We start from the raw sequence: 8,440 nt of genomic DNA, 5'->3' as shown, positions 1-8,440 counted from the left end.
ACAATCCGTTCCCGTCCATCCCGCTGATCCAGTCGGTGAAGCTCACGCAGAAGTCCTATTTTTACGTGAAGAACGTCGCCCAGCAAGGTGACTTCGTCAACCTGCCGGCTTACGTAGCCGGCCCGCCGGCTGGGAGGCAACCCTCGTGGAGCTTCAGGGCCAGGTCGTTGTCTCAGGCCGGGAACGCATCCATCGCCCGGCTCCGGGTGATGATCCAGTCGGAGGGCCTGACCGGAGCCGACCTGGTGGCCGCCTTCGTGGAGCGCCGAGTACTCCCGCAACAAGGCCGGCCTCACATGATTTGTCAGATGAGCGGCCGCTTTGACCCGTGCCGGCTGAGGACCAGGGAGATGCCTCATGCCGAGGTGTCTTACATGGTGAACTACATCTCCAACTGCAAGCTCGCCGAGGATTGGCGATACGGCAAGGGGCCATATTCTCGCGCCAACCCTCCGCCTACCGTAAGTTTTTCCTCTCTTCTTCCTTTTTGTAGCCGGCCTCATGATGGCCGACTTCTGATCAATTGGTTTGCCCTCAGCAGAACCCTCTTCTTCCGCCGACGGCTGGGGCCGCAGGGGTAGAGGGCCAGCTCCTCCTCGACCGCACGGTGGACGACGTCGATGGAAGATGCCGTCGTGGGGGAAGGCGACGAGGCAGGCGGCGTGGGGCCCGGGGCCGGCCTCGAGGACTGGCCGGATGATGACGAGGTCGAAGCTGTTCCGCACTGCCAGCCGGCGCTTGATCATCAAGGCGCGGGCCCGTCGGCCGCGCCGGCTGCCCGTGGCGGTGCACAGAAACGTCGGGCCGCATCGATCTACTTAGGCAGCCGGCCGAAGAAATCCAAGGGTTCCACGCGGCGACCAAACGGGATGAGGCGGCCATGAAGGCGGCCCGCTTCCGCAAGGCGGTGAAACAGCCGCAGGCAATCTCGGCGTAAGCGTCAAAACGTCTTGTATTTTTTGTTGTCTTCTTTGATTGAGGCTCTTCTAAACTTTTCTTCGCTCGCCGGACAGGGCACCGCTTTCCCTCGAGCGAGGTCCTGGCGGCTCCGTAGTCGGGCCGACTGGAGGGTCCTCAGGCTCCCGCCACGTCGATCCCCACGCCGACCTCATGGAGGCCACGAAACGGAACGCACGAGAGGCGCGGGAGGAGTGGGAGGCGGCGGAGAGAAGGACCGCCCAGGCGGCGAAGGAGCAGGCCGACACGATGGCCAAGGCCCGGGCGGAGGCGGCAGCCGCGGAGAGGTAGGCGGAGGCCTCGCGCAACCAGCCTCCGTAGCTGATCGCTCCCTCCGCGCCGTGGCTCCCGACATCCCCGTGCCTCATCGGAGGAGGCTGGTCGAGACCCAGCGGTGATGGAGAGGAGGGAGGACCACGTGGTCTTCGTGGAGGAGGCACCGCAGACGGTGCCGACTGGAGCGGGCCAAGGCGGCCGACCAGCCGCGGCGCCAGAGCAGTCGGCCGGGGGTGAGCCGGAGGCAGGGGCCGGCCTCGAGGTGCAGCCGGCATTTCGCCAGCGCGCAGGGGGAGCTACCTCCACGCCGGAGCCGCACAGAGCTGCGGGCGCCGGCCGACGACGGAAGCCCTGGAGGAAGCCAGCGCCAGCATGTCCGAGTGGACGCCCAGTGGGGGGACGGCCGAGCTGAACATGGCGGCCCAGGAGGTCTGAAACCGGCTTCAAGCCCAGGCCACCTCACTACAGCGATATACCCAAGAGTTCCTCACGACGCGGGCCGTAATCCGGGTGAGCCTTCTGGCCTTGGTTTTTTTGCTTTTTTGATTTCTTACATGGGGGCGCGTCAGCGCACCCACTGGGTGTAGTCCCTGAGTTCCGAGTCGGCTGCTGAGCAGGCGGCTTGGAACTTACTAGGTCCTGACAGCTATCTTATTCTTGCATCCTGTCTGATCTTCCAGGAATACCATAACCTCCGCGCTGCTGCCTTCAACTCCCAGGCTCAGGAGCTGGGCCAGAAAACTGAGGACCTGTTCAACAGCCGGAGTGCGTGCTTTGTCTCGTTCATTTCCCGTGGGGGCGCGTCAGCGCACCCACTGGGTGTAGTCCCCGAGATTCGGGCCGAGTGCTGAGCAGTCGGGTCGGATCTTCCCTGACGACTTCTTCCTTATTGATTTTTCCTTTGTCTTCATGCTTACAGGAGCCAATGCTGACTTGAGGGAGCACCTTAGCGGGGCCCAGACCACCCTTCGCGCCAAGGAAGCCGAGTGCAACGCCTTAGTCCTGGAGTGCGACCGCCTGGCCAAGAAGTTGGCCGACCAGGAGGAGAGCCACAAGGCGGCCCTAAAGAAGGCGCATGATAGCAAGGACGCCCTCAAAGCTGAGTTCGAGACCGAAGCGGCGGGCTGGGCTGAGGCAAAACAAGCGCTGAGCGAGGGCTACGGCCGGTTTGAGGATCTGATCGATGGTAAGCCGCCTTCCTCACTCCTTGCTTGCCCCTTGCCCCCTGATTTGTGTTCTAACTTGTGCTGCTTTTTGTTCTTTGTGCAGACTACTTCCCCGGCTACTCCATCTTTGCCATCCAGACCATCGAGGCCCACCGCGAGGCGCGCCGGCAGGCGGGTGCTGAAATCACACCAGACGCGAGCCGGACGCTTGAGGAGCAACTCTTGGCGGTCCAAGCTCGGCTGCAGCCGGCTCACCGCATGCTCCGCCGCCTCCAGCGCGCCGGGGCGCAGGTGTTGGCCGCCCTCTGGCCAGGCGAAACGATTCCCCGCACCCCGAGTCGGACTGCCGACTGGCTGGAGGTTGTGGTTGGCTGCTTCGAGGCCTAGAAGGCATCGGCAGCCCGGCTTGGAGCTGGGCGGGCGCTGGAGTTCGTCCGAGCCTGGTATCCCGGGATGAACCTGGACCAGCTGCACACCTGGCGGCTGGAAGCTGACAAGGAGATGGAGGAGGTGTGGCCGGCCATCGCTCAGCGTGCCTCGATGATCGTTGAGTGCACTGACATCAGCGCCTTTGCTCCTGAGATAAACGACGACGGCGTTGCCCAGCCAGAGGAATGGTTCGGGCTGAACTCGGCAGAGGGTGAGGACTCCGCGGAGGAGATCGCTTCCAGCGATGAAGGTGAAGACGACGAAGGAGAGGAAGGCGAAGACGTCGAGCCGGCCGGTGAAGCGGCCAGCCAGCCTCAGCCTGACCGTGCCTCTAGCAACGAGGCGCGTGCTAGCGCACCCTCAGCGGGAGGTGGTGATCATGCCGAGGTTCGCCAGCCGGCCACTCCGCCAGCCAGCACTGCCGTCTCTACCGACCTGCCCGACTCGCCAGTCGCTCCCTTGGCTTAATCTGCCGTCCTTGCTTTTCCTGCTTGTTACTCTTTGAACAATTTTTATTAAACTTGCGCAGTTCCACCCAATGGGGGTGTATTCAAACTATGGTGAATGCTGGCCTTACGAAGGTCTTTTGTGTAAATATGATCGTGTGTGTGTTTGGCTTCCATTCGCGTATGCTTTTTATCCTTAGGCTGTTTCCTTTGCCGCCTTCCCCTGGCTGCTGCCTTCCCAACCGGCAGCTGCTCTGTAGCCTGTGGCTAGGGAAGAACTTGGCTATATATATATTTTTTTTTTCTTTGGGGAAGGAAAGTACTCGAGCTTTCTTAGATTGAAGCGAGGTGAATGGAAGCCGGCCGGCCGGCTACTCTGGTAGTCGGTCAGCAGTGGGAGAGAAACTGGCTTTTGTTATATTACTCCGTTAGTCCCTAGCTGTTTTTTGTGTGGGCGTCCTTTCTTGCCTTTAGCTCTTACCAGCCGGACAGCCGGTTCTTCGAACTACGACTTCTGGCAAGAGAAGGCTTGGGTGCCGGCACACTACTTCTCTGACCGCGGGTAGGACTTCTAATATAACTCAAGGCGGCCAGTCCCCGGGCCGACTAGTCGAACCCGGTGCCGGACGAAAAAAGTGAATGTAATGACATGATCATAAGCATGATACTCTTCATTCATAGATAAAAGATGGCAGTCCCCGAGCTCTCCTCGGGGGGCCTATTGTCTCGTGGTCATTTACCCGGCACATACTTATCAGGTTTAATTAGCACATAAACATGCAATGTGGAATTTGTATCTCAAAGAAGTATACATACTTATCAGGTTTAATTAGCACACAGAAGCCAAATGCTAGTAGCTCATGATTAGTACACAAGACAGGATTCAACAAAGTAAACAAGAAGGTGGCTACAGTACAAAACTAAGCTCATCACACAGAATAAAATGATATTAAAAGTAAGCTCAGCATAAGCATATGAGTTTTTTTTGGCACCACCAGATCAAACATAGCAACGCCAATGTGAAAAGTTTCAGCATTATTGCCATATGTTTCCTTGGAATCCTACTACACAGAGAAGGGTTCATCCTTAAGTCTGAACTAGCCTTAAATGGTGGAGTACATATTTCCTTCTGTACTAGTGGACGTTGATGGTGTTCCCTTCTTTTACAAAGGAGGACCCCACATGCAGTGGCTACATAAACAAGAAGTGTCAGCTTAAGTTGCAACCAGGAACATAAACACTTGCAAAAATTCGGGCACTTGGGGTTTGGCAGGAGTACTACCTTGTGGATGTCGCCCATGAAGTTTGAGAGGAACAAGAGCGCTTCGGTCAGGTTATCTGCAGTATTCCATGCAGAAAAAACATGGCATCTTTAGTAATAATTCACTCAACCAAAAGAGATGTGCTGAAGTTCGTATGATGTAACTGAACATTATGTTGGCCGAAAGATTTAGAAGATGGTGATGGCGATGATGATCCCTAGGTGAGGAGCTGGGAGGCGTAGTTGTTGATGGCACCAGCGATGCAGTGGACCTTGATGCCCTCCTCGTCCTTGCAGTCCCGTGAGACAACACACAAACCATTATGCTACAGTCAGTTTCAGTCCAACAAAACAGAGTGTTGGTTAATTGCTACGTGTTGTTGTAGTATGAGCTGCAGACGTTGTCGGGGACGTCCATGAAGTGGAGCGGCGCCGACTAGTAGTACCTGAACCTGACCTTGTCGGCCCAGGAGCAGAGGCTGCTCAGGTTGCTGGCGGCGCCCGACGACAGCCGCTCGTTCACTGCCTTCGCCGCTGCGTCGCTCAGCCGGTCTTCCAAGGGAGCAGCATGGTGCATCGTGGTGCCTTCATCTGGAGTCGCAAGTCAGAGTTGTGGGCTGCTGCTTTGCTTCCCCATATAGCACACCCGGTTCTCCTAAGATAGTGAACTGAAAACACAAAACATGATTAGGGAGTTGGTACATAAGAAAAGGAATTCATGCACGAATGGCATATACAACTAAAAAACAATCAGACATCACATATTATTAGAATTTCATATTAGATGGCTGCACGGTAAGTGTTTCTTCATATAAAATAACTAGAATTAGCACCCAACAGGATCCATTCCATGCGCAGGATCCTTTGTATGTGGTTGCCTTTTTGTTGCTTTATCACATATTCTGGTAGTAAAAAAAGCACTTCATTGTCTGAATCTAATATTCAACTAGCCCGAACTTGAACAACAGATTGGGCATAGCGTACTAATCAAGGAGAGACCTGGCATGCACTGAACAAGTCCTGCAGCGTTTTTCAACATACAGAAATTTCTTTGTGTCCAAAGAAGCCCTAAATCATTTCACTTCTTAATTAATTCTTTTTTTGTTGGGAAAATAAATATTTTGCAGGGCCACTTCTTAACTCTCGTTTCATCAGATGCACTGAGAGTGTCTAAACTTGATGACCATTTTCAGACATGTCCTTGAACTAAAGCGTATATTTAGTTGGTTTGGAAAAAAGACCACGCCCAAATTTTGTAGATACAAAGTACCTCGCCACTATGTTGTGAAGTCACAGGTTGGTGTGGTGTGAGAAGTATGCTATGGCGGCACATGGCACGTGAACCTTCAGTTCACTATTTCAGTTCTCAGTGAGGACATGCCTCTAATGCACTAGACAAAAGATAGGCCGCCGACAAATTCAACCTGTAATGGCAATCAGCACAAACTTCTGTGACCTATTTGGGGAGATAAAAACTTGTTTGCAAACTCTCAGTGTGAGCAGCACACAAAATTGTAGGTGAACTACACATTCACGTGTATAAAGAAGAGGAGCCACTGAATTTTAATCATGAACAGTTAAACAAAATTGTAGGTGAACAACACACATAATCTTATGAAGTTTCTCCAGTGACTGAAAATTGTATTCTATATGTAGAAAAAAACCAAGTCATTGCAATCATTCTCAATAAGTACACAACAATGTATCCCTACAAAAACATCCTAACATGGATCATGGCTGTTGCCTACCATGGTAAATGTTGGACTCTCTCTAATGGTCTAAATCATGCCAGGAAGATTACTTTATCATCACTACCTCGCCTACACACTGGAATTGAATTCCACATAGAAGCATATCACCCGTTCACCGCATCAGATGCAGAACTACACTACATCCACGGATCTCTCACAGATCGGACAAGACAAGCACAAAAGGGGAGAGAGAGGGAGAGAGAGACGGAATTTACCTGTGTACTCTTCCTTGCCAGAGACGATCCAGCTCCCCTGGAAGCCCTCGTCGAAGGACTCGTGGAACAACTGCAAAAACCAAGCAAATCGTCACAAATCTCACCCCCACAACCCAAAAACGAGCGGCGAAGAACCGGACGCGGCGCCGGAGAGACCAATTACCGAATCCGACGCGCGGGAGTGAGAGCGGGATGGCGGCGCCGAGGGCGGAGAGGTCGAGGGTATCCTTGCCGTCGCTCATGGCCGCTGGAGACTCGGGCTCCTTCCTCCTACGCGGGCGGCTGCCGGGGAAGGCTGGGTGAGAAACCCTAGCGGCGGTGACGCATTGGGTGGGGTTGGGCTGCTGAGACGAGCATGAACTCATTGCTGGTCCGAGTGCGGGTGCGCAATGGGGCACCGGCAGGTGCGCCTCGGCGAGCGCAGGGCAGCGAAGCGAGAGGCGAGGTTGGAGAGGTGGTACTGGAGGAAGGAGGAGGTGACAGGGAGGGGGCTGCGGTGGATCTGGCCGGCGACAGTGTTCGGAGGGCAGGGGGAGGGGGTTGAGGCCGGCGGCGAGCGGCGGTGGGTGGCGGCGAGGGGACGGGATGGGAGGGATCTGGATCGGGGAGCGCTAGGGTTCGCTGCGCGGGGGAGAGAGCAGATCACGGTGGTTTTTTAGGGGTAGCTCATGGTGGGTGGGAGGGAGGACGATGAGGAGCCCGTTGAGGAGCAGGTCGGGGTGGTGGCGCGTCGAGATCCAGAGGGAGGGAGAGGGTGAGAGCGCTAGGGTTCGCTGCGCGTGGAGAGAGAGGAGTGGTGTGTGGTGGGTTTTTTTCTTGAGGGGTAGATCGTGGTGGGTGGGTGAGAGGGTGAGCTGCGGGCCGTTGTATCCCGGAGCATCCGACGGTGATTTATCCGCGATCCGCGTGAGAGGCCCCTGGACCAATCAGAACGCAGTATACACATATGATATTTTGACCATTTAAATTGGTCGTAATCGACTAAAAGTAAGGTGCTAAATCATGTTAACTATTTTATTATGACCTAAAAAATTGAAAAAAAACTTCTCATTATGTTAGCAAATTTGACTAGAGTTTTAAGGAATAATCACAAATTGAAATAAGACAAATATTTTTAAAAAAAGTTATGAGAAATGAGTTTTTTAAATCATTTTTTATTTTTCGAGTGTCCAAAATGAGTTCTTTTGTGAAGGACCTATAAGATATTTGTTGCAAAATTGGACCAAATTAATTTTCTAAAATACTAGAGCATATTTATTGCACAATTGACCAAATGGTTGGGTGTAAAAAGTTTTGATCCACCTCTCGTGAAAAAGACAAATTTCCGCCGATTCAGCTGGAAGCGGGTCAAATTTGATGCGTAGCAACCTCGTAGTTTGCTCTTTATTTTTTCCAAAAATCATTTCTAGGTACATAGGTATCTATTTAATCAGAGAAACACCAAAAAAATTCCAAGATTCAACCACTAGCTAGGAACGGTCGTTCCCGCCGTTTTGACCGCATTTTGAAACGGGCATAAATAATTCAAAAAAATCAAAAAAATTGGGAAACCTTCGCATTGTGTCTTTATATGTGGCCAAGTTCCCAGGAAAAATAACAAACTTGTAATATGACAATTATTTTTAAAAATTATTCTCAGAAACGAGCTATCACATATGGAGATCAATGGCTTTCAAGCTAAATGATCAATCTTATGGCCACATTCATGGCATAGTTTGTTCAAATGATCTCATATTGTGCACAAGGGTGTATATTGGAATGGCAAACAATGTTTCCTAAGGAAGTTTTCATTTTCTTTGGACGAAAAAACCATTTTCCATTTTTTGAGAGCCCAAAAGGAGGGTTTTTTGTGAAGGGCCTATAATATATTTGTTGCAAAATTGTACCAAATCAATTTTCTAAAATATTAGGACATATTTAATGCAAAATTGACCAAATG

The 8,440-nt window shown here is 52.5% G+C and overlaps 1 pseudogene; it reads right to left on the bottom strand.

Moving 5' to 3' along the window:
• Positions 1 to 4,360: 4,360 nt before the first annotated feature.
• LOC119272483 lies at positions 4,361 to 6,866 on the bottom strand (annotated as a pseudogene).
• Between the last annotated feature and the right edge of the window lie 1,574 nt (positions 6,867 to 8,440).

The sequence above is a fragment of the Triticum dicoccoides genome, chromosome 3A, assembly GCF_002162155.2.
Source record: "Triticum dicoccoides isolate Atlit2015 ecotype Zavitan chromosome 3A, WEW_v2.0, whole genome shotgun sequence".
Lineage (NCBI taxonomy): Eukaryota > Viridiplantae > Streptophyta > Magnoliopsida > Poales > Poaceae > Triticum > Triticum dicoccoides.
Note: the sequence above shows the minus strand (reverse complement) of the source record. Positions and strands in the feature narration are given on the sequence as shown.